Raw genomic sequence first — 25336 nt, 5'->3', positions numbered from 1 at the left:
TTTTTTTAATTATTTCAGGAAATTCATGAAATAATTAAAAAAAAATTATGTGGGGCTTCGCCCTATAATTGTGTCCAGCCAGGTACAGCAGGCAGGAACGGGCTGCCCCCAACCACCAGCTGCCTATTTGTACCTAGCCGGACACAACAATATAGGGAAGCCCTTTTTTTCTTAATTATTCCATGAATTTCATGAAATAATTAAAAAAAAAAATGTGTGGCGCTTCGCCCTATTTTTGTGTCCAGCCAGGTACAACTAGGCAGCTGGGGGCTGGAATCTGCAGCGCAGGGAGACCCAAGCTTTCTGGGTCCCACCCGCTGCAAATTGCAGTCCTCAGCCGCCCCGGAAAATGGCGCGTTCATAGAAGCGCCATCTTCTGGCGCTGTACCCAACTCATCCAGGGCCCTGGTGCGGTGGCTCACTGGGTAATAAAGGGGTTAAGGCCAGCTTGGCATTATCAGCTGGCCCTAAGCCCGAAATTCATGGGGTCACGCCAATATTAGACATGACCGCCATGAATTTCTAGTAAAGTATTTAAAAAAAACACAAACACCCAGAAAAAAGTCCTTTAATTGAAATAAAGACACAATTCTTTATTGTTCTAAATTAAACCATACTTACCGCCACACCCATTCCAGCTGAAGCCAACGATCTCCTGCAATAAAAGTAAAATAATAAAGCAACCTCATCCTTACCTTTCCATGGTTCCCAGGACAGCTTCAGCTCTGCTACATCGAGATGACAGGCTGGACCGCAGCAGAACGCTGCCATCCAGCCTGTCATCCCGCGGACACTGAGAAGCGCAGGCATGCTTGCGCTCCTCAGTGTCTTTCTGTGACGTCATCCAGATGAGCCGAGGTCATGTCCAATGAACTCAGCTCACCTCATGCACGTCACTGACAGCGTGGGAAAATTCTCCTGCACTCAGCGCTTCAGCGTGAGAATTCTCCCACGCTGTCAGTGACGTGCATGAGGTGCGCCGAGTTCATGGGACATGACCTCACCTCATGCACGTCACTGACAGCGTGGGAAAATTCTCACGCTGAAGCGCTGAGTGCAGGAGAATTCTCCCACGCTGTCAGTGACGTACATGAGGTGAGCCGAGTTCATTGTCGGCTCATCTGGATGCCGTCACAGCCAGACACTGAGGAGTGGAAGTATGCCTGCGCTTCTCAGTGTCTGCGGGATGACAGGCTGGATGGCAGCGTTCTGCTGCGGTCCAGCCTGTCATCTCGATGTAGCAGAGCTGGAGCCGTCGTGGGAGCCATGGAAAGGTAAGGATGAGGTTGCTTTATTATTTTTCTTTTATTGCAGGAGATCGTTGGCTTCAGCTGGAATGGGCGTGATGGTAAGTATGGTTTAATTTAGAACAATAAAGAATTGTGTGTTTATTTCAATTAAAGGACTTTTTTCTGGGTGTTTGTGTTTTTTTTAAATACTTTACTAGAAATTCATGGTGGTCATGTCTAATATTGGCGTGACCCCATGAATTTCGGGCTTAGGGCCAGCTGATAATGCCAAGCTGGCCTTAACCCCTTTATTACCCAGTGAGCCACCGCATCAGGGCCCTGGATGAGTTGGGTACAGCGCCAGAAGATGGCGCTTCTATGAACGCGCCATTTTCCGGGGCGGCTGCGGACTGCAATTTGCAGCGGGTGGGGCCCAGAAAGCTTGGGCCTCCCTGCGCTGCAGATTCCAGCCCCCAGCTGCCTAGTTGTACCTGGCTGGACACAAAAATAGGGCGAAGCTCCACGTTTTTTTTTTTTTAAATTCATGGAATAATTCAGAAAAAAAGGGCTTCCCTATATTGTTGTGTCCGGCTAGGTACAAATAGGCTGCTGGTGGTTGGGGGCAGCCCGTTCCTGCCTGCTGTACCTGACTGGACACAAATATAGGGCGAAGCCCCACATCAATTTTTTTAAATTATTTCATGAATTTCCTGAAATGATTTAAAAAAAATTGACGTGGGGCTTCGCACTATATTTGTGTCCAGCCAGGTACAGCAGGCAGGAACGGGCTGCCCCCAACCACCAGCTGCCTATTTGTACCTGGTTGGACACAACAATATAGGGAAGCCCTTTTTTTCTTAATTATTTCATGAATTTCATGAAATAATTAAAAAAAAAAAATACGTGAAGCTTCTCCCTATTTTTGTGTCCAGCCAGGTACAACTAGGCAGCTGGGGGATGGAATCTGCAGCGCAGGGAGGCCCAAGCTTTCTGCCCCCCCCCCCTCCCCCCGCTGAAAATTGCAGTGCGCAGCCACCCCGGAAAATGGCGCGTTCATAGAAGCTGGATGCTGTACCTGGCTGGCATACAAAAATATGGCGAAGCCCACGTCAAAAGTTTTGGGAAAAATTAATTAAAAAATAAATAATAATTTAGGGACTGCATCCTTATTAACTCCTCAAATGTCATTTAGTGTTAAAATAAAGGACTTATTTTAAAAAAAATTGACGTGGGGCTTCGCCCTATATTTGTGTCCAGCCAGGTACAGCAGGCAGGAACAGGCTGCCCCCAACCACCAGCTGCCTATTTGTACCTGGCCGGACACAACAATATAGGGAAGCCCTTTTTTAAAAAAATTATTTCATGAAATAATTAAAAAAAAATTGACGTGGGGCTTCGCACTATATTTGTGTCCAGCCAGGTACAGCAGGCAGGAATGGGCTGCCCCCAACCACCAGCTGCCTATTTGTACCTGGTTGGACACAACAATATAGGGAAGCCCTTTTTTTCTTAATTATTCCATGAATTTCATGAAATAATTTTAAAAAAAAATGCGTGGGGCTTCGCCCTATTTTTGTGCCCAGCCAGATACAACTAGGCAGCTGGGGGCTGGAATCCGCAGCGCAGGGAGACCCAAGCTTTCTGGGCCACCCCCGCTGCAAATTGCAGTCCGCAGCCGCCCCAGAAAATGGCGCGTTCATAGAAGCGCCATCTTCTGGCGCTGTACCCAACTCATCCAGGGCCCTGGTGCGGTGGCTCACTGGGTAATAAAGGGGTTAAGGCCAGCTTGGCATTATCAGCTGGCCCTAAGCCCAAAATTCATGGGGTCACGCCAATATTAGACATGACCACCATGAATTTCTAGTAAAGTATTTAAAAAAACACAACACCCAGAAAAAAGTCCTTTAATTGAAATAAACACACAATTCTTTATTGTTCTAAATTAAACCATACTTACCACCACGCCCATTCCAGCTGAAGCCAACGATCTCCTGCAATAAAAGTAAAATAATAAAGCAACCTCATCCTTACCTTTCCATGGCTCCCACGACAGCTTCAGCTCTGCTACATCGAGATGACAGGCTGGACCGCAGCAGAACGCTGCCATCCATCCTGTCATCCCGCAGACACTGAGAAGCGCAGGCATACTTCCACTCCTCAGTGTCTGGCTGTGACGGCATCCAGATGAGCCGAGGTCATGTCCAATGAACTCCGCTCACTTCATGTACGTCACTGACAGCGTGGGAAAATTCTCCTGCACTCAGCACTTCAGCGTGAGAATTTTCCCACGCTGTCAGTGACGTGCATGAGGTGAGCTGAGTTCATTGGACATGACCTCACCTCATGTATGTCACTGACAGCGTGGGAGAATTCTCACGCTGAAGCGCTGAGTGCAGGAGAATTTTCCCACGCTGTCAGTGACGTGCATGAGGTGAGCTGAGTTCATTGGACATGAACTCGGCTCATCTGGATGACGTCACAGAGAGACACTGAGGAGCGCAAGCATGCCTGCGCTTCTCAGTGTCTGCGGGATGACAGGCTGGATGGCAGCTTTCTGCTGCGGTCCAGCCTGTCATCTCGATGTAGCAGAGCTGGAGCTGTCCTGGGAACCATCGAAAGGTAAGGATGAGGTTGCTTTATTATTTTTCTTTTATTGCAGGAGATCGTTGGCTTCAGCTGGAATGGGCGTGATGGTAAGTATGGTTTAATTTAGAACAATAAAGAATTGTGTCTTTATTTCAATTAAAGGACTTTATTCTGGGTGTTTGTGTTTTCTTTTAACTTTGACTATGGGGTTAGTAATGGGGGTGTCTTATAGACGCCTCTCCATTACTAACCTGGGCTTGATGTCAGCTGGCATTATAAGCTGACATCAACCCCAACCCTATTACCCCCTGCCACCGCACCAGGGCAGCGTGGAAGAGCGAGGCTAAGTGCCAGAATTGGCGCATCCTATGGATGCGCCATTTCTGGGGCGGCTGACGGCTGGTGTTTCTAGCCTGGGAGGGGGCCAATATTCATGGCACCCTTCCTGGGCTATTAATATCAGCCCCCAGCTGTCTGCCTAGCCTGTGCTAGCTATTAAATTAGGGGGGACCCCACGTCATTTTTTTCGGGGGGTCCCCCATTTTAATAGCTAGTAAAGGCTAGGTATTCAGCTGGGGGCTGATATTAGTAGCCTGGGAAGCTCCGTGGGTATTACCCCCTTCCCAGGCTTCAAACATTTGCCCCAGCTGTCTGCTTAACCTCCGCTAGAGCCTAAAATTAAGGGGAACCCCACGCCAATTTTTTTTTAAATAAATCCTTTATTTTAACACTAAATGACAAGTACAGTAATCAACACTGTCACTGTACTTCATATATATGTGACTGACATGTTTCTATCTATCTAATCTATGTGTGATTCTCTATTCCTTCTATTCTAAATTGTCGGGTACAGATGCTGAATTGCCGGCCGGCTTTCTTAAAGAGACGGTGCATGAAAACACTATTATTTTTTTAAATAAATCCTTTACACTAAATGACAAGTTCTGTAAGCAACACTGTCACTGTACTTCTTATATATGTGACTGACATGTTTCTATCTATCTAATCTATGTGTGAAGCTCTATTCTGTCTGTTATAAATTGTCGGGTACAGATGCTGAATTGCCGGCCGGCTTTTTTAAAGAGACGGTGCACGAAAACACTAATATTTTTTTTAATAAATCCTTTACACTAAATGACAAGTACAGTAAGCAACACTGTCACTGTACTTCATATATATGTGACTGACATGTTTCTATCTATCTAATCTATGTGTGAAGCTCTATTCTGTCTGTTATAAATTGTCGGGTACAGATGCTGAATTGCCGGCCGGCTTTTTTAAAGAGACGGTGCACGAAAACACTAATATTTTTTTTAATAAATCCTTTACACTAAATGACAAGTACAGTAAGCAACACTGTCACTGTACTTCATATATATGTGACTGACATGTTTCTATCTATCTAATCTATGTGTGATTCTCTATTCCTTCTATTCTAAATTGTCGGGTACAGATGCTGAATTGCCGGCCGGCTTTCTTAAAGAGACGGTGCATGAAAACACTATTATTTTTTTAAATAAATCCTTTACACTAAATGACAAGTTCTGTAAGCAACACTGTCACTGTACTTCTTATATATGTGACTGACATGTTTCTATCTATCTAATCTATGTGTGAAGCTCTATTCTGTCTGTTATAAATTGTCGGGTACAGATGCTGAATTGCCGGCCGGCTTTTTTAAAGAGACGGTGCACGAAAACACTAATATTTTTTTTAATAAATCCTTTACACTAAATGACAAGTACAGTAAGCAACACTGTCACTGTACTTCATATATATATGTGACTGACATGTTTCTATCTATCTAATCTATGTGTGAAGCTCTATTCTTTCTGTTGTAAATTGTCGGGTACCGGTGAATGCCGCTGATGAATTGCCGGCTTTTCATGTCATTCTACATTATTCTTAGTTGTTTTACTTCATGTAGAATTAACCTACAAGGAAAGAAAGGGTTTATTTTCATTCCGATATTTGTGTCCCATTGACTTGCATTGGTTTCCGGTATCGGAATCGGCGATATCCGATACTTTTTGGGTATCGGCCCGATCCAATCCGATACGATATTTCCTGATATCGGAAGGTATCGCTCAACACTACTCACCACCTGTAGTTATTTAGGTGAAAGCTCCAAAATGCTTGCCTAATATGTCTGTTTATCCAAAAGGAAGTAGAAAGGGAGAGCTAGAAAGATAGCATTGCATCACATTACCTGGCAATGCAATGCACAGTTGCTGAAGTTGAACCAAAATGAGCTTGTAATCTGGCTTCTGCAACTTTGAACATGAAAAATCCAATGAGGAGAAGAAAAGCAGAGCCAAAGAGTCCATCCCAAAATCCGACAAACAAGCAAAATGAACAAAAAACATTGAATTCAATTCTTTCTGATTTTAGAAACTGCATTAAAGAAGGGGTGCACCGGTCCTGGAGATACGGCAATACCAGGTCAATGCGTGGAGTGGACAGAGCAAGCTCTTTTTCCATCTCCCTGTTCTAAAAATCCATTTAATATATGGTCCCCAGATAGGGGACGTATCAGATATTAAACTGATAAGAACAGATACTACACTTGATCTTAGCCAAAAGGCCGAGAAGCGATAACCAGAATTGGTTTCAAACTACGGAGCCACCCAAGGATCCTAAAAAGTCCATTTGTGGAGATGAGCTCCTGGACTCCCGTTAAGAAGACATGTTGTCAACCTCTAGATCCCTTACATGCCTGCACTTTTCGGCTTGCTGCTGCTGCAATCCACGCGTTTTAGATCTGCATAACTCCACCTCTTTAAACACAGCACCTTCACCCCCTGCTGTTCCCACCCGCCTCAACACCGTTGGAAGGGAGGAGAACCAATTAAGGCGGGGGGTGGGGTGGAACGAGCAGCTGTCTACCCTTAGCAGGAGGGCTCCTGATTACATACCTCTCCTGCTGCTGCTGCTGCTGGCTGTCCAGCAGCAGACTGAAGGTGGCTGCTGCTGTGCACAGGTATATAAAGGCTCAGAGCCTATTATGACACGCGCAGCCAGCGTTCCATTGCCACATTCCATCTACTGCAGGCAGGATACCTGGCTGGCTGAATGTCGCTGAGAAGCTCACAGAGACCGCCATAAGCAACAGTTTAACAGAATGCCACAGACTAATCAACCAAACTTTTTGGGTTGGGTTCTCTTTTATAGTCTGCAGGCATTAAATGAAAGAAGTCAGTGTTCCAGCAGAAGGAGACAACGTTTCAGAAAAGGCATTGTAGCAAACCAAAAAAGAAATTTTAAGCGCAGCAGTGTAACCAGCGCACATACCTGTTAGCTCGGGTGAGTTTAAAAGGCTGCTGTTGATAACAAGGGCATTTGCTAAATAGATGGTGTGTGTGCAACAATATACTGAAAGGTCAATTATATTGTGCAGCTTATCTCACCACCTGTAGTTATTTAGGTGAAAGCTCCAAAATGCTTGCCTAATATGTCTGTTTATCCAAAAGGAAGTAGAAAGGGAGAGCTAGAAAGATAGCATTGCATCACATTACATGGCAATGCAATGCACAGTTGCTGAAGTTGAACCAAAATGAGCTTGTAATCTGGCTTCTGCAACTTTGAACATGAAAAATCCAATGAGGAGAAGAAAAGCAGAGCCAAAGAGTCCATCCCAAAATCCGACAAACAAGCAAAATGAACAAAAAACATTGAATTCAATTCTTTCTGATTTTAGAAACTGCATTAAAGAAGGGGTGCACCGGTCCTGGAGATACTGCAATACCAGGTCAATGCGTGGAGTGGACAGAGCAAGCTCTTTTTCCATCTCCCTGTTCTAAAAATCCATTTAATATATGGTCCCCAGATAGGGGACGTATCAGATATTAAACTGATAAGAACAGATACTACACTTGATCTTAGCCAAAAGGCCGAGAAGCGATAACCAGAATTGGTTTCAAACTACGGAGCCACCCAAGGATCCTAAAAAGTCCATTTGTGGAGATGAGCTCCTGGACTCCCGTTAAGAAGACATGTTGTCAACCTCTAGATCCCTTACATGCCTGCACTTTTCGGCTTGCTGCTGCTGCAATCCACGCGTTTTAGATCTGCATAACTCCACCTCTTTAAACACAGCACCTTCACCCCCTGCTGTTCCCACCCGCCTCAACACCGTTGGAAGGGAGGAGAACCAATTAAGGCGGGGGGTGGGGTGGAACGAGCAGCTGTCTACCCTTAGCAGGAGGGCTCCTGATTACATACCTCTCCTACTGCTGCTGCTGCTGGCTGTCCAGCAGCAGACTGAAGGTGGCTGCTGCTGTGCACAGGTATATAAAGGCTCAGAGCCTATTATGACACGCGCAGCCAGCGTTCCATTGCCACATTCCATCTACTGCAGGCAGGATACCTGGCTGGCTGAATGTCGCTGAGAAGCTCACAGAGACCGCCATAAGCAACAGTTTAACAGAATGCCACAGACTAATCAACCAAACTTTTTGGGTTGGGTTCTCTTTTATAGTCTGCAGGCATTAAATGAAAGAAGTCAGTGTTCCAGCAGAAGGAGACAACGTTTCAGAAAAGGCATTGTAGCAAACCAAAAAAGAAATTTTAAGCGCAGCAGTGTAACCAGCGCACATACCTGTTAGCTCGGGTGAGTTTAAAAGGCTGCTGTTGATAACAAGGGCATTTGCTAAATAGATGGTGTGTGTGCAACAATATACTGAAAGGTCAATTATATTGTGCAGCTTATCTCACCACCTGTAGTTATTTAGGTGAAAGCTCCAAAATGCTTGCCTAATATGTCTGTTTATCCAAAAGGAAGTAGAAAGGGAGAGCTAGAAAGATAGCATTGCATCACATTACATGGCAATGCAATGCACAGTTGCTGAAGTTGAACCAAAATGAGCTTGTAATCTGGCTTCTGCAACTTTGAACATGAAAAATCCAATGAGGAGAAGAAAAGCAGAGCCAAAGAGTCCATCCCAAAATCCGACAAACAAGCAAAATGAACAAAAAACATTGAATTCAATTCTTTCTGATTTTAGAAACTGCATTAAAGAAGGGGTGCACCGGTCCTGGAGATACTGCAATACCAGGTCAATGCGTGGAGTGGACAGAGCAAGCTCTTTTTCCATCTCCCTGTTCTAAAAATCCATTTAATATATGGTCCCCAGATAGGGGACGTATCAGATATTAAACTGATAAGAACAGATAAAGGTTTCAACGCAATTTTATTGATTCAAAAGTATATTTACAAAGGTTTTTAAAAAAGAACATTTATAACATTACAATAAAATGATAAAACATGATAATAATCAATTCAAGTTTTTTGTAAAAACACAATTTACCATCATAAAACCATTGTAACAATTAAGAAAATCATAATTACAGATGTACTTGGGTTTATTTAATTACTACTAATTGTGTTCCATAATTGTACACACCACATAGAAGCCGCTTCTTTTGCTCCATACAGTTTTTTATCTCTGAGATAGTAAATATACATTTCACTTAAAGCAATTTTTATACAGTCTGTTGAATCAATATGATCATGTTTGAAGAGTAAAATATTTCTAACTTTCCACATGGCATTTTTAAAACAATTAATAATAATCCAGGCAACTCGGAATTGTTTAAAATTTGGACACTTAAAAAGACCATAAAAGACATAAAAGTGATTAAAATCTTTCAGGCCACATGCCCATTTTAAAAGTGGGCCTACCTTTCTCCAAATCTCCTGTGCAAAAGGACAATTCCAAAAGAGATGCAATACAGACTCACTTTCCCCGCATATATCTCTTGGACATTTGGCTCTCGCCACCAGCCCCCGCCTATGTTGAAACTCACGGGTAGGGAGGCACTGGTGGACGATAGCCCAGGCAAGGTCCTTGTGTACATTTGCAAGATATTTCCCGTACACATTTCGCCACACCGTTTTGGACCTTGCCTGTGAAAAATTGGAGACAGGAATTGTGTCCTCAGAGTGTCTGCAAGCAATAGATACCTTCCTTTGGTCCCCCAATATATCAGGCTCCAATTCCTGGAGACCTAGAAGTCTGACCGTTTTCTCAAGTATCACATACTGTTTAGGTGGGCACAGGAGCACAGGAGAACTTAAAGGTAGGCTAAACCACCTTTTAAAAATCATTCCTGCTGCATATTTTAAAAAATAACTAAAAATGCCATCAGATTTAAAAACCTTAAAACAGAAGCAGAAATACTTTATATGGAAAAAGGTAAAAAAATTGGGTACATCTTTACCTCCATTAGATTTACATTTGTACATCAGATCTCTTTTTAACTTTTCCATTTTTGAACCCCATAAAAACATAAAAACAATTCTTGTTACTTTCTTGATTTGTAAATTGGAAGGGGGAAACACCATTGCAACATACAACATAATGGGAATTAAAACGGCTTTAATAATTAAAATTTTACCTTCCATACTAAGGTTCCTTAAATTCCACAATGAGATCTTTTTTTCTATTTTATCCATTGCAGAGTCCCAGTTAGGGTCCCCCTCATTGTCTTGGTTAAAAATAATTCCTAAAATTTTTATGTGATTTTTTTGTATCACTATCCCAGGGGTCAAAGAGGAGTCCCATCCCCCCACATTAAAACAGTCACATTTATCTATATTTAATTTAAAACCTGAGGCTTCACAGAAAAATTGTGTGTTTCTCAATACCCTCCTCAGAGATGTGGAATCTGGACATAGTATGGTAACATCATCCATGTAACTTAGGGCTTTAAGTTGCATACCCCTACTCCCGGGAATAGGTACCCCTTTAATTACTTTATCTTTTCTCAGTATGGTTAATAGTGGTTCCATAACACAGATAAAGAGCAGTGGTGAGAGAGGGCACCCTTGTTTCATCCCTGATAATAGAGGAACCCCCTTCGTTAAAAACCCATTTACAGAAATTTGACTAAAACAAGAATGATATAAAAGCATAATGCGGGTTAAAATTTTCTCTGGAAACGCCATTTTTTTAAGAACCATAAAAAGAAATTCATGCGATACCCTGTCAAAAGCTTTTTCAAAGTCTAAGGATAAAATAGCAAGGTTTTGACTTCTCTCTTTTGAATACCATATGGTATCCCTAATTATGTTGAGGGACTCAGCTATGGTTCTTCCGGGAACACCACATACCTGGTTAGGGTGAATTAATTTGGCTATAAAGGGTTTTAAACGGACTGCAATAAGTTTAGCTAAAATTTTATAATCAAGGTTTAAAAGCGTAATAGGCCGCCAGTTTTTAAGTTGGCTCCTATCCCCTTTTTTATATATTAAAGATACCAGACCTCTCCTCCAAGATGGGGGTAATTTATTAGTATTAAAAGCTTCTTTAAACAATAAAAACATATCGTTCTTTAAAATTCCCCAAAAAGTCAGATAAAACTCAATCGGTAGACCGTCTTCCCCAGGGGCTTTCCCACTGGAGAAACTTTTAAAAATCTGTAAAAGTTCCTCACTGGTGAGATCCCTAGATAAAATACCCTGGTCTAAAATATCTAACTTAAAATCAAGGGAATTAATAGCATACTCTAAAAAGGATGGATCTGTAACTTTAGTGTTAAAAAGAAGTTGATAAAAATTAAAAGCTTTTCCTAACATACCCTTAATATCATTTTCACCTTCAAGATTTAGGATTGCGTCCCTCCTCCCCATTACCTTTTTGAAGAAGAATCGGGAGCATTTCTCTCCTTCCTCCAGGTGCTGTACATGGGAGTTAAAAATTATTTGTTTTCCTTTTTCATTAAGAGCATTTTTTATTTCAGACTTAAGATTTGCAATATCATCATCCACATCAATACCAACTTCTTTTAGTTTAAAGAGTACTTGTAATCTCATATTAAAAACATAAAACCACTGCTTTTTCTTTTTTGCTTTCATTTTCCCTGCCTTAATAAAATATAATTTAATCTTAGGTTTAATGCTCTCCCACCAATCCAGCATCGAGGCGCGGGGGTCTCTCTTTGATTGCCAGCACTGGTAGGCCTGCACAAACCTCTTTTGAATATCAATATCCTCTAGGAGAGTTGTATTTAATCTCCATGGGCCTCTTGAGGTATATTGTTCCCCTGCTAACTCTAAAAACACAGATAAAACTTTATGATCAGAGAATAAATTAGATAAAAGAAAACATTTACAAGGTTTAAAGGCAGTAGAAGCAAATATGAAATCAATTCTAGAAGAAACTCTTCCATTGGACCATGTAACACCTGGATCCGCCGGCAAGAGTTCCTTCCAGCAGTCCTGTAATCTAAAATCATCAATTAAACTTTTCAACAAATAGGAGGTACGGTCTTTATGATTCACATCCCCACCCTGCCGGGATTCCCCATCACGTAAACAATTAAAATCTCCTCCCACTAGCAGGGGGGTTGACCCAACACAAAATAATGGCAATATTTCAAGTAAATCCGCCCTTTCCTGCTTCCCAGGAGGAGCGTACACATTTAATAAACGTAAAGAAAGTCCATTAAAAACAAGATGTATTAAAATAGCTCTGCCAGGTATAATTTCAGTCACAGATTGAATGATGGTAGAATGTCCACGGCAAAGTAGTCCAACTCCGGCAGCACGACAGTCATTAGCACCGGACCACACAGAAGCGCCCAGTTTCCAGTCTTCTTTTAAGTCCTTATAATTTAAATTACTCTGTATACCACATTCTTGTAGAAAGCAGAAATCAAAGTCCAATGTCTCTAAATAAGAAAATAAAGCAGCCCTACGTGTAGGGCTCTTTAGGGACCTCACATTTAGTGAGGAGATTTTAAGAGGAACAGACATTAAGAAGAATCAGGATCTGAAGATGGGAAGAAGTCAATACACGGCACCTCCTCCTCCGCATCTCCAGGGGTCAGGATTTGTTTAATATTACCAGGATCTGAAGCAGGCAAAAAGGCATCATCCACTTTTGGCTCCTCATCTGGACCTCGACATCCGTGTTTTCTTTGGATATCAGGTTGCTTTACGTCCTCCCGTTGCCTTTTCAGAGGCTGGGAGCTGTCCATCTTTTCCAAGTCCTGTGCATCTGCAGTCCTCATGGCGGTCTGGTCTATGGAACGGGTGTCATCCCTCTGGGTCGTCTTGTCCTCTGGTCTGGTCACGGAACTACTGCGACTTCTGGTTCGAGGACCAGGGCTCGACTGGGTCTTAGCCGGGTCCTTTTTACTTCACGCCCTAGAGGTCTCTCTTTCCGACACACTGGTTGATCGATTAAGGAGCGTACCCTTTTTGCCCTTACCCAAGATCACCGATGATGGTGTGGCGAATCTGGGTGCTTGCTTAATCGGGGTACTAGAGGTCTCCTCAGTTCCACATAATGCCGGTGGTGCATTCATGCTGGATGAGGACCCTTCCTCTTGACTCTGAGATACGGCAACATCTAGAGCCAGAACATCGATCAATTCCACAGAGAGCGAACCCTCGGTTAATCTTATGGAACCCCTACGACCGTCCTTCTGTGGAACTACCAGCGGGCCCTCTGGCGGAGCCGTTGAAGGATTTGGTCCGGACCCGTCAGCGTGCGCCAACCCAGGTCCAGGGGCAGGTGTAGTAATACTCCCTCCGAAGTATTCTTGGATAGTCAGTTGACCTGACTTAAACATGTCATATGTTTTTGACTTTTTGCTCGGACAATTCCTGAAGGCGTGACCTGCCTTCCCACATAGGTTACATACGATCTCAGAGTCACACGTAGCGGAGGTGTGCCCACTCTTACCGCACTTGTTGCAAAAGACTACATGAGCCCTTGTACAATTTTCTCGTGTATGCCCATATTCATGACAATTCCGGCATTGAAGGGGCATTCCTGGGTAGCGTAGGAATCCCCTGACATTACCAATGGCAAAATTAGCAGGCGGGTGGTGAAGACCACCAATGCCGCTCTGATCTGGATGGAACTTCACCAGGTATTTCCTCTTCCCATTCCAGAAGCGCTGGGAGTTGAGGATATCATGTGAGAAGCGCACTGACTTGCAGTAACGCTTCAAAAAGGTTTCGATATCGCCCTCAGAGACGAATGGGCTGTACATGAAGATCACCAAGGGTACTTCCTCTTCACCGTACAGGAAGTCAAAGCTCAGCCCGTTCAGTCTCTCATCGTCCTTGTCCGCAACCATCAGTGCTGCATGGATATTATCACAGCATGATTTAGCCATAAAGGAAATGGTATATCGCCCACGGAATTCCTGATCGTAAAGACACAGGATCTTATCTCGCTCCAGGTGGAAGAACCCAAAAAGAATCTCATGCACGATGTACTGCAGATTCTTCTCATGGCGCTGGCATTCATCCACCATGATTCTAATGGACTGTCGCAGTGGAGTCTCCCCCACCGCAAATCCAAAAGAAAAAGGCATTTTCGGCCCTCAGGGACTAAGCCCTCCCCCAATAGTAACAAGGGAATGAATCCCACAAAAGCAGGAACAAACCCAAGACCGAGGGAGGGGTACCCCAAGAACTTACACAGCCCACTAAGCGATAAAGCTCAGCAAAGGAAAACGCCCTTATTTCCTCGGGTCGCCCCGAAGACAAGACGCGATCGCTCCCCGTTGTCCGGGGACTAAGCCGACCTGCCAATAGCTGCAAGGGGGTGAAGCTCCCTCCGTTAAGAGAGAGCGATCCCCCAAGGCCAACAAGTCGGGTACCCCAGGCACCTCCTAGCCGAGACCAAGGCAGCAACCGTTAGATCACTGCACCTGATCCTAGCCAAAAGGCCGAGAAGCGATAACCAGAATTGGTTTCAAACTACGGAGCCACCCAAGGATCCTAAAAAGTCCATTTGTGGAGATGAGCTCCTGGACTCCCGTTAAGAAGACATGTTGTCAACCTCTAGATCCCTTACATGCCTGCACTTTTCGGCTTGCTGCTGCTGCAATCCACGCATTTTAGATCTGCATAACTCCACCTCTTTAAACACAGCACCTTCACCCCCTGCTGTTCCCACCCGCCTCAACACCGTTGGAAGGGAGGAGAACCAATTAAGGCAGGGGGTGGGGTGGAACGAGCAGCTGTCTACCCTTAGCAGGAGGGCTCCTGATTACATACCTCTCCTGCTGCTGCTGCTGCTGGCTGTCCAGCAGCAGACTGAAGGTGGCTGCTGCTGTGCACAGGTATATAAAGGCTCAGAGCCTATTATGACACGCGCAGCCAGCGTTCCATTGCCACATTCCATCTACTGCAGGCAGGATACCTGGCTGGCTGAATGTCGCTGAGAAGCTCACAGAGACCGCCATAAGCAACAGTTTAACAGAATGCCACAGACTAATCAACCAAACTTTTTGGGTTGGGTTCTCTTTTATAGTCTGCAGGCATTAAATGAAAGAAGTCAGTGTTCCAGCAGAAGGAGACAACGTTTCAGAAAAGGCATTGTAGCAAACCAAAAAAGAAATTTTAAGCGCAGCAGTGTAACCAGCGCACATACCTGTTAGCTCGGGTGAGTTTAAAAGGCTGCTGTTGATAACAAGGGCATTTGCTAAATAGATGGTGTGTGTGCAACAATATACTGAAAGGTCAATTATATTGTGCAGCTTATCTCACCACCTGTAGTTATTTAGGTGAAAGCTCCAAAATGCTTGCCTAATATGTCTGTTTATCCAAAAGGAAGTAGAAAGGGAGAGCTAGAAAGATAGCATTGCATCACATTACATGGCAATGCAATGCACAGTTGCTGAAGTTGAACCAAAATGAGCTTGTAATCTGGCTTCTGCAACTTTGAACATGAAAAATCCAATGAGGAGAAGAAAAGCAGAGCCAAAGAGTCCATCCCAAAATCCGACAAACAAGCAAAATGAACAAAAAACATTGAATTCAATTCTTTCTGATTTTAGAAACTGCATTAAAGAAGGGGTGCACCGGTCCTGGAGATACTGCAATACCAGGTCAATGCGTGGAGTGGACAGAGCAAGCTCTTTTTCCATCTCCCTGTTCTAAAAATCCATTTAATATATGGTCCCCAGATAGGGGACGTATCAGATATTAAACTGATAAGAACAGATACTACACTTGATCTTAGCCAAAAGGCCGAGAAGCGATAACCAGAATTGGTTTCAAACTACGGAGCCACCCAAGGATCCTAAAAAGTCCATTTGTGGAGATGAGCTCCTGGACTCCCGTTAAGAAGACATGTTGTCAACCTCTAGATCCCTTACATGCCTGCACTTTTCGGCTTGCTGCTGCTGCAATCCACGCGTTTTAGATCTGCATAACTCCACCTCTTTAAACACAGCACCTTCACCCCCTGCTGTTCCCACCCGCCTCAACACCGTTGGAAGGGAGGAGAACCAATTAAGGCGGGGGGTGGGGTGGAACGAGCAGCTGTCTACCCTTAGCAGGAGGGCTCCTGATTACATACCTCTCCTGCTGCTGCTGCTGCTGGCTGTCCAGCAGCAGACTGAAGGTGGCTGCTGCTGTGCACAGGTATATAAAGGCTCAGAGCCTATTATGACACGCGCAGCCAGCGTTCCATTGCCACATTCCATCTACTGCAGGCAGGATACCTGGCTGGCTGAATGTCGCTGAGAAGCTCACAGAGACCGCCATAAGCAACAGTTTAACAGAATGCCACAGACTAATCAACCAAACTTTTTGGGTTGGGTTCTCTTTTATAGTCTGCAGGCATTAAATGAAAGAAGTCAGTGTTCCAGCAGAAGGAGACAACGTTTCAGAAAAGGCATTGTAGCAAACCAAAAAAGAAATTTTAAGCGCAGCAGTGTAACCAGCGCACATACCTGTTAGCTCAGGTGAGTTTAAAAGGCTGCTGTTGATAACAAGGGCATTTGCTAAATAGATGGTGTGTGTGCAACAATATACTGAAAGGTCAATTATATTGTGCAGCTTATCTCACCACCTGTAGTTATTTAGGTGAAAGCTCCAAAATGCTTGCCTAATATGTCTGTTTATCCAAAAGGAAGTAGAAAGGGAGAGCTAGAAAGATAGCATTGCATCACATTACATGGCAATGCAATGCACAGTTGCTGAAGTTGAACCAAAATGAGCTTGTAATCTGGCTTCTGCAACTTTGAACATGAAAAATCCAATGAGGAGAAGAAAAGCAGAGCCAAAGAGTCCATCCCAAAATCCGACAAACAAGCAAAATGAACAAAAAACATTGAATTCAATTCTTTCTGATTTTAGAAACTGCATTAAAGAAGGGGTGCACCGGTCCTGGAGATACTGCAATACCAGGTCAATGCGTGGAGTGGACAGAGCAAGCTCTTTTTCCATCTCCCTGTTCTAAAAATCCATTTAATATATGGTCCCCAGATAGGGGACGTATCAGATATTAAACTGATAAGAACAGATACTACACTTGATCTTAGCCAAAAGGCCGAGAAGCGATAACCAGAATTGGTTTCAAACTACGGAGCCACCCAAGGATCCTAAAAAGTCCATTTGTGGAGATGAGCTCCTGGACTCCCGTTAAGAAGACATGTTGTCAACCTCTAGATCCCTTACATGCCTGCACTTTTCGGCTTGCTGCTGCTGCAATCCACGCGTTTTAGATCTGCATAACTCCACCTCTTTAAACACAGCACCTTCACCCCCTGCTGTTCCCACCCGCCTCAACACCGTTGGAAGGGAGGAGAACCAATTAAGGCGGGGGGTGGGGTGGAACGAGCAGCTGTCTACCCTTAGCAGGAGGGCTCCTGATTACATACCTCTCCTGCTGCTGCTGCTGCTGGCTGTCCAGCAGCAGACTGAAGGTGGCTGCTGCTGTGCACAGGTATATAAAGGCTCAGAGCCTATTATGACACGCGCAGCCAGCGTTCCATTGCCACATTCCATCTACTGCAGGCAGGATACCTGGCTGGCTGAATGTCGCTGAGAAGCTCACAGAGACCGCCATAAGCAACAGTTTAACAGAATGCCACAGACTAATCAACCAAACTTTTTGGGTTGGGTTCTCTTTTATAGTCTGCAGGCATTAAATGAAAGAAGTCAGTGTTCCAGCAGAAGGAGACAACGTTTCAGAAAAGGCATTGTAGCAAACCAAAAAAGAAATTTTAAGCGCAGCAGTGTAACCAGCGCACATACCTGTTAGCTCGGGTGAGTTTAAAAGGCTGCTGTTGATAACAAGGGCATTTGCTAAATAGATGGTGTGTGTGCAACAATATACTGAAAGGTCAATTATATTGTGCAGCTTATCTCACCACCTGTAGTTATTTAGGTGAAAGCTCCAAAATGCTTGCCTAATATGTCTGTTTATCCAAAAGGAAGTAGAAAGGGAGAGCTAGAAAGATAGCATTGCATCACATTACATGGCAATGCAATGCACAGTTGCTGAAGTTGAACCAAAATGAGCTTGTAATCTGGCTTCTGCAACTTTGAACATGAAAAATCCAATGAGGAGAAGAAAAGCAGAGCCAAAGAGTCCATCCCAAAATCCGACAAACAAGCAAAATGAACAAAAAACATTGAATTCAATTCTTTCTGATTTTAGAAACTGCATTAAAGAAGGGGTGCACCGGTCCTGGAGATACTGCAATACCAGGTCAATGCGTGGAGTGGACAGAGCAAGCTCTTTTTCCATCTCCCTGTTCTAAAAATCCATTTAATATATGGTCCCCAGATAGGGGACGTATCAGATATTAAACTGATAAGAACAGATACTACACTTGATCTTAGCCAAAAGGCCGAGAAGCGATAACCAGAATTGGTTTCAAACTACGGAGCCACCCAAGGATCCTAAAAAGTCCATTTGTGGAGATGAGCTCCTGGACTCCCGTTAAGAAGACATGTTGTCAACCTCTAGATCCCTTACATGCCTGCACTTTTCGGCTTGCTGCTGCTGCAATCCACGCGTTTTAGATCTGCATAACTCCACCTCTTTAAACACAGCACCTTCACCCCCTGCTGTTCCCACCCGCCTCAACACCGTTGGAAGGGAGGAGAACCAATTAAGGCGGGGGGTGGGGTGGAACGAGCAGCTGTCTACCCTTAGCAGGAGGGCTCCTGATTACATACCTCTCCTGCTGCTGCTGCTGCTGCTGGCTGTCCAGCAGCAGACTGAAGGTGGCTGCTGCTGTGCACAGGTATATAAAGGCTCAGAGCCTATTATGACACGCGCAGCCAGCGTTCCATTGCCACATTCCATCTACTGCAGGCAGGATACCTGGCTGGCTGAATGTCGCTGAGAAGCTCACAGAGACCGCCATAAGCAACAGTTTAACAGAATGCCACAGACTAATCAACCAAACTTTTTGGGTTGGGTTCTCTTTTATAGTCTGCAGGCATTAAATGAAAGAAGTCAGTGTTCCAGCAGAAGGAGACAACGTTTCAGAAAAGGCATTGTAGCAAACCAAAAAAGAAATTTTAAGCGCAGCAGTGTAACCAGCGCACATACCTGTTAGCTCGGGTGAGTTTAAAAGGCTGCTGTTGATAACAAGGGCATTTGCTAAATAGATGGTGTGTGTGCAACAATATACTGAAAGGTCAATTATATTGTGCAGCTTATCTCACCACCTGTAGTTATTTAGGTGAAAGCTCCAAAATGCTTGCCTAATATGTCTGTTTATCCAAAAGGAAGTAGAAAGGGAGAGCTAGAAAGATAGCATTGCATCACATTACATGGCAATGCAATGCACAGTTGCTGAAGTTGAACCAAAATGAGCTTGTAATCTGGCTTCTGCAACTTTGAACATGAAAAATCCAATGAGGAGAAGAAAAGCAGAGCCAAAGAGTCCATCCCAAAATCCGACAAACAAGCAAAATGAACAAAAAACATTGAATTCAATTCTTTCTGATTTTAGAAACTGCATTAAAGAAGGGGTGCACCGGTCCTGGAGATACTGCAATACCAGGTCAATGCGTGGAGTGGACAGAGCAAGCTCTTTTTCCATCTCCCTGTTCTAAAAATCCATTTAATATATGGTCCCCAGATAGGGGACGTATCAGATATTAAACTGATAAGAACAGATACTACACTTGATCTTAGCCAAAAGGCCGAGAAGCGATAACCAGAATTGGTTTCAAACTACGGAGCCACCCAAGGATCCTAAAAAGTCCATTTGTGGAGATGAGCTCCTGGACTCCCGTTAAGAAGACATGTTGTCAACCTCTAGATCCCTTACATGCCTGCACTTTTCGGCTTGCTGCTGCTGCAATCCACGCGTTTTAGATCTGCATAACTCCACCTCTTTAAACACAGCACCTTCACCCCCTGCTGTTCCCACCCGCCTCAACACCGTTGGAAGGGAGGAGAACCAATTAAGGCGGGGGGTGGGGTGGAACGAGCAGCTGTCTACCCTTAGCAGGAGGGCTCCTGATTACATACCTCTCCTGCTGCTGCTGCTGCTGGCTGTCCAGCAGCAGACTGAAGGTGGCTGCTGCTGTGCACAGGTATATAAAGGCTCAGAGCCTATTATGACACGCGCAGCCAGCGTTCCATTGCCACATTCCATCTACTGCAGGCAGGATACCTGGCTGGCTGAATGTCGCTGAGAAGCTCACAGAGACCGCCATAAGCAACAGTTTAACAGAATGCCACAGACTAATCAACCAAACTTTTTGGGTTGGGTTCTCTTTTATAGTCTGCAGGCATTAAATGAAAGAAGTCAGTGTTCCAGCAGAAGGAGACAACGTTTCAGAAAAGGCATTGTAGCAAACCAAAAAAGAAATTTTAAGCGCAGCAGTGTAACCAGCGCACATACCTGTTAGCTCGGGTGAGTTTAAAAGGCTGCTGTTGATAACAAGGGCATTTGCTAAATAGATGGTGTGTGTGCAACAATATACTGAAAGGTCAATTATATTGTGCAGCTTATCTCACCACCTGTAGTTATTTAGGTGAAAGCTCCAAAATGCTTGCCTAATATGTCTGTTTATCCAAAAGGAAGTAGAAAGGGAGAGCTAGAAAGATAGCATTGCATCACATTACATGGCAATGCAATGCACAGTTGCTGAAGTTGAACCAAAATGAGCTTGTAATCTGGCTTCTGCAACTTTGAACATGAAAAATCCAATGAGGAGAAGAAAAGCAGAGCCAAAGAGTCCATCCCAAAATCCGACAAACAAGCAAAATGAACAAAAAACATTGAATTCAATTCTTTCTGATTTTAGAAACTGCATTAAAGAAGGGGTGCACCGGTCCTGGAGATACTGCAATACCAGGTCAATGCGTGGAGTGGACAGAGCAAGCTCTTTTTCCATCTCCCTGTTCTAAAAATCCATTTAATATATGGTCCCCAGATAGGGGACGTATCAGATATTAAACTGATAAGAACAGATACTACACTTGATCTTAGCCAAAAGGCCGAGAAGCGATAACCAGAATTGGTTTCAAACTACGGAGCCACCCAAGGATCCTAAAAAGTCCATTTGTGGAGATGAGCTCCTGGACTCCCGTTAAGAAGACATGTTGTCAACCTCTAGATCCCTTACATGCCTGCACTTTTCGGCTTGCTGCTGCTGCAATCCACGCGTTTTAGATCTGCATAACTCCACCTCTTTAAACACAGCACCTTCACCCCCTGCTGTTCCCACCCGCCTCAACACCGTTGGAAGGGAGGAGAACCAATTAAGGCGGGGGGTGGGGTGGAACGAGCAGCTGTCTACCCTTAGCAGGAGGGCTCCTGATTACATACCTCTCCTGCTGCTGCTGCTGCTGGCTGTCCAGCAGCAGACTGAAGGTGGCTGCTGCTGTGCACAGGTATATAAAGGCTCAGAGCCTATTATGACACGCGCAGCCAGCGTTCCATTGCCACATTCCATCTACTGCAGGCAGGATACCTGGCTGGCTGAATGTCGCTGAGAAGCTCACAGAGACCGCCATAAGCAACAGTTTAACAGAATGCCACAGACTAATCAACCAAACTTTTTGGGTTGGGTTCTCTTTTATAGTCTGCAGGCATTAAATGAAAGAAGTCAGTGTTCCAGCAGAAGGAGACAACGTTTCAGAAAAGGCATTGTAGCAAACCAAAAAAGAAATTTTAAGCGCAGCAGTGTAACCAGCGCACATACCTGTTAGCTCGGGTGAGTTTAAAAGGCTGCTGTTGATAACAAGGGCATTTGCTAAATAGATGGTGTGTGTGCAACAATATACTGAAAGGTCAATTATATTGTGCAGCTTATCTCACCACCTGTAGTTATTTAGGTGAAAGCTCCAAAATGCTTGCCTAATATGTCTGTTTATCCAAAAGGAAGTAGAAAGGGAGAGCTAGAAAGATAGCATTGCATCACATTACATGGCAATGCAATGCACAGTTGCTGAAGTTGAACCAAAATGAGCTTGTAATCTGGCTTCTGCAACTTTGAACATGAAAAATCCAATGAGGAGAAGAAAAGCAGAGCCAAAGAGTCCATCCCAAAATCTGACAAACAAGCAAAATGAACAAAAAACATTGAATTCAATTCTTTCTGATTTTAGAAACTGCATTAAAGAAGGGGTGCACCGGTCCTGGAGATACTGCAATACCAGGTCAATGCGTGGAGTGGACAGAGCAAGCTTTTTTTCCATCTCCCTGTTCTAAAAATCCATTTAATATATGGTCCCCAGATAGGGGACGTATCAGATATTAAACTGATAAGAACAGATACTACACTTGATCTTAGCCAAAAGGCCGAGAAGCGATAACCAGAATTGGTTTCAAACTACGGAGCCACCCAAGGATCCTAAAAAGTCCATTTGTGGAGATGAGCTCCTGGACTCCCGTTAAGAAGACATGTTGTCAACCTCTAGATCCCTTACATGCCTGCACTTTTCGGCTTGCTGCTGCTGCAATCCACGCGTTTTAGATCTGCATAACTCCACCTCTTTAAACACAGCACCTTCACCCCCTGCTGTTCCCACCCGCCTCAACACCGTTGGAAGGGAGGAGAACCAATTAAGGCGGGGGGTGGGGTGGAACGAGCAGCTGTCTACCCTTAGCAGGAGGGCTCCTGATTACATACCTCTCCTGCTGCTGCTGCTGCTGGCTGTCCAGCAGCAGACTGAAGGTGGCTGCTGCTGTGCACAGGTATATAAAGGCTCAGAGCCTATTATGACACGCGCAGCCAGCGTTCCATTGCCACATTCCATCTACTGCAGGCAGGATACCTGGCTGGCTGAATGTCGCTGAGAAGCTCACAGAGACCGCCATAAGCAACAGTTTAACAGAATGCCACAGACTAATCAACCAAACTTTTTGGGTTGGGTTCTCTTTTATAGTCTGCAGGCATTAAATGAAAGAAGTCAGTGTTCCAGCAGAAGGAGACAACGTTTCAGAAAAGGCATTGTAGCAAACCAAAAAAGAAATTTTAAGCGCAGCAGTGTAACCAGCGCACATACCTGTTAGCTCGGGTGAGTTTAAAAGGCTGCTGTTGATAACAAGGGCATTTGCTAAATAGATGGTGTGTGTGCAACAATATACTGAAAGGTCAATTATATTGTGCAGCTTATCTCACCACCTGTAGTTATTTAGGTGAAAGCTCCAAAATGCTTGCCTAATATGTCTGTTTATCCAAAAGGAAGTAGAAAGGGAGAGCTAGAAAGATAGCATTGCATCACATTACATGGCAATGCAATGCACAGTTGCTGAAGTTGAACCAAAATGAGCTTGTAATCTGGCTTCTGCAACTTTGAACATGAAAAATCCAATGAGGAGAAGAAAAGCAGAGCCAAAGAGTCCATCCCAAAATACGACAAACAAGCAAAATGAACAAAAAACATTGAATTCAATTCTTTCTGATTTTAGAAACTGCATTAAAGAAGGGGTGCACCGGTCCTGGAGATACTGCAATACCAGGTCAATGCGTGGAGTGGACAGAGCACGCTCTTTTTCCATCTCCCTGTTCTAAAAATCCATTTAATATATGGTCCCCAGATAGGGGACGTATCAGATATTAAACTGATAAGAACAGATACTACACTTGATCTTAGCCAAAAGGCCGAGAAGCGATAACCAGAATTGGTTTCAAACTACGGAGCCACCCAAGGATCCTAAAAAGTCCATTTGTGGAGATGAGCTCCTGGACTCCCGTTAAGAAGACATGTTGTCAACCTCTAGATCCCTTACATGCCTGCACTTTTCGGCTTGCTGCTGCTGCAATCCACGCGTTTTAGATCTGCATAACTCCACCTCTTTAAACACAGCACCTTCACCCCCTGCTGTTCCCACCCGCCTCAACACCGTTGGAAGGGAGGAGAACCAATTAAGGCGGGGGGTGGGGTGGAACGAGCAGCTGTCTACCCTTAGCAGGAGGGCTCCTGATTACATACCTCTCCTGCTGCTGCTGCTGGCTGTCCAGCAGCAGACTGAAGGTGGCTGCTGCTGTGCACAGGTATATAAAGGCTCAGAGCCTATTATGACACGCGCAGCCAGCGTTCCATTGCCACATTCCATCTACTGCAGGCAGGATACCTGGCTGGCTGAATGTCGCTGAGAAGCTCACAGAGACCGCCATAAGCAACAGTTTAACAGAATGCCACAGACTAATCAACCAAACTTTTTGGGTTGGGTTCTCTTTTATAGTCTGCAGGCATTAAATGAAAGAAGTCAGTGTTCCAGCAGAAGGAGACAACGTTTCAGAAAAGGCATTGTAGCAAACCAAAAAAGAAATTTTAAGCGCAGCAGTGTAACCAGCGCACATACCTGTTAGCTCGGGTGAGTTTAAAAGGCTGCTGTTGATAACAAGGGCATTTGCTAAATAGATGGTGTGTGTGCAACAATATACTGAAAGGTCAATTATATTGTGCAGCTTATCTCACCACCTGTAGTTATTTAGGTGAAAGCTCCAAAATGCTTGCCTAATATGTCTGTTTATCCAAAAGGAAGTAGAAAGGGAGAGCTAGAAAGATAGCATTGCATCACATTACATGGCAATGCAATGCACAGTTGCTGAAGTTGAACCAAAATGAGCTTGTAATCTGGCTTCTGCAACTTTGAACATGAAAAATCCAATGAGGAGAAGAAAAGCAGAGCCAAAGAGTCCATCCCAAAATCCGACAAACAAGCAAAATGAACAAAAAACATTGAATTCAATTCTTTCTGATTTTAGAAACTGCATTAAAGAAGGGGTGCACCGGTCCTGGAGATACTGCAATACCAGGTCAATGCGTGGAGTGGACAGAGCAAACTCTTTTTCCATCTCCCTGTTCTAAAAATCCATTTAATATATGGTCCCCAGATAGGGGACGTATCAGATATTAAACTGATAAGAACAGATACTACACTTGATCTTAGCCAAAAGGCCGAGAAGCGATAACCAGAATTGGTTTCAAACTACGGAGCCACCCAAGGATCCTAAAAAGTCCATTTGTGGAGATGAGCTCCTGGACTCCCGTTAAGAAGACATGTTGTCAACCTCTAGATCCCTTACATGCCTGCACTTTTCGGCTTGCTGCTGCTGCAATCCACGCGTTTTAGATCTGCATAACTCCACCTCTTTAAACACAGCACCTTCACCCCCTGCTGTTCCCACCCGCCTCAACACCGTTGGAAGGGAGGAGAACCAATTAAGGCGGGGGGTGGGGTGGAACGAGCAGCTGTCTACCCTTAGCAGGAGGGCTCCTGATTACATACCTCTCCTGCTGCTGCTGCTGCTGGCTGTCCAGCAGCAGACTGAAGGTGGCTGCTGC

The 25336-nt window shown here is 44.3% G+C and overlaps 11 non-coding genes across 11 annotated transcripts; all 11 read right to left on the bottom strand.

Moving 5' to 3' along the window:
- Positions 1–6220: 6220 nt before the first annotated feature.
- On the bottom strand, positions 6221–6411 carry LOC141239452 (U2 spliceosomal RNA). The gene has a single exon (XR_012304850.1). It is a non-coding gene; the product is annotated as a U2 spliceosomal RNA (small nuclear RNA).
- Positions 6412–7526: 1115 nt separating this feature from the next.
- On the bottom strand, positions 7527–7717 carry LOC141239259 (U2 spliceosomal RNA). Its single transcript, XR_012304663.1, has one exon. It is a non-coding gene; the product is annotated as a U2 spliceosomal RNA (small nuclear RNA).
- A 1115-nt stretch (positions 7718–8832) lies between these two features.
- Positions 8833–9022, bottom strand: LOC141239489 (U2 spliceosomal RNA). The gene has a single exon (XR_012304884.1). It is a non-coding gene; the product is annotated as a U2 spliceosomal RNA (small nuclear RNA).
- Positions 9023–15628: 6606 nt separating this feature from the next.
- LOC141239258 (U2 spliceosomal RNA) lies at positions 15629–15819 on the bottom strand. Its single transcript, XR_012304662.1, has one exon. It is a non-coding gene; the product is annotated as a U2 spliceosomal RNA (small nuclear RNA).
- Positions 15820–16934: 1115 nt separating this feature from the next.
- LOC141239257 (U2 spliceosomal RNA) lies at positions 16935–17125 on the bottom strand. Its single transcript, XR_012304661.1, has one exon. It is a non-coding gene; the product is annotated as a U2 spliceosomal RNA (small nuclear RNA).
- A 1115-nt stretch (positions 17126–18240) lies between these two features.
- LOC141239256 (U2 spliceosomal RNA) lies at positions 18241–18431 on the bottom strand. Its single transcript, XR_012304660.1, has one exon. It is a non-coding gene; the product is annotated as a U2 spliceosomal RNA (small nuclear RNA).
- A 1118-nt stretch (positions 18432–19549) lies between these two features.
- On the bottom strand, positions 19550–19740 carry LOC141239254 (U2 spliceosomal RNA). Its single transcript, XR_012304658.1, has one exon. It is a non-coding gene; the product is annotated as a U2 spliceosomal RNA (small nuclear RNA).
- A 1115-nt stretch (positions 19741–20855) lies between these two features.
- Positions 20856–21046, bottom strand: LOC141239253 (U2 spliceosomal RNA). Its single transcript, XR_012304657.1, has one exon. It is a non-coding gene; the product is annotated as a U2 spliceosomal RNA (small nuclear RNA).
- A 1115-nt stretch (positions 21047–22161) lies between these two features.
- On the bottom strand, positions 22162–22352 carry LOC141239454 (U2 spliceosomal RNA). Its single transcript, XR_012304852.1, has one exon. It is a non-coding gene; the product is annotated as a U2 spliceosomal RNA (small nuclear RNA).
- A 1115-nt stretch (positions 22353–23467) lies between these two features.
- On the bottom strand, positions 23468–23658 carry LOC141239450 (U2 spliceosomal RNA). The gene has a single exon (XR_012304848.1). It is a non-coding gene; the product is annotated as a U2 spliceosomal RNA (small nuclear RNA).
- A 1112-nt stretch (positions 23659–24770) lies between these two features.
- LOC141239455 (U2 spliceosomal RNA) lies at positions 24771–24961 on the bottom strand. Its single transcript, XR_012304853.1, has one exon. It is a non-coding gene; the product is annotated as a U2 spliceosomal RNA (small nuclear RNA).
- Positions 24962–25336: the final 375 nt, after the last annotated feature.

This window comes from Phyllobates terribilis, unplaced genomic scaffold (assembly GCF_046119375.1).
Source record: "Phyllobates terribilis strain yellow unplaced genomic scaffold, ASM4611937v1 Scaffold_769__1_contigs__length_694716, whole genome shotgun sequence".
NCBI lineage: Eukaryota > Metazoa > Chordata > Amphibia > Anura > Dendrobatidae > Phyllobates > Phyllobates terribilis.
This window is presented reverse-complemented; position numbering and strand designations above follow the sequence as displayed.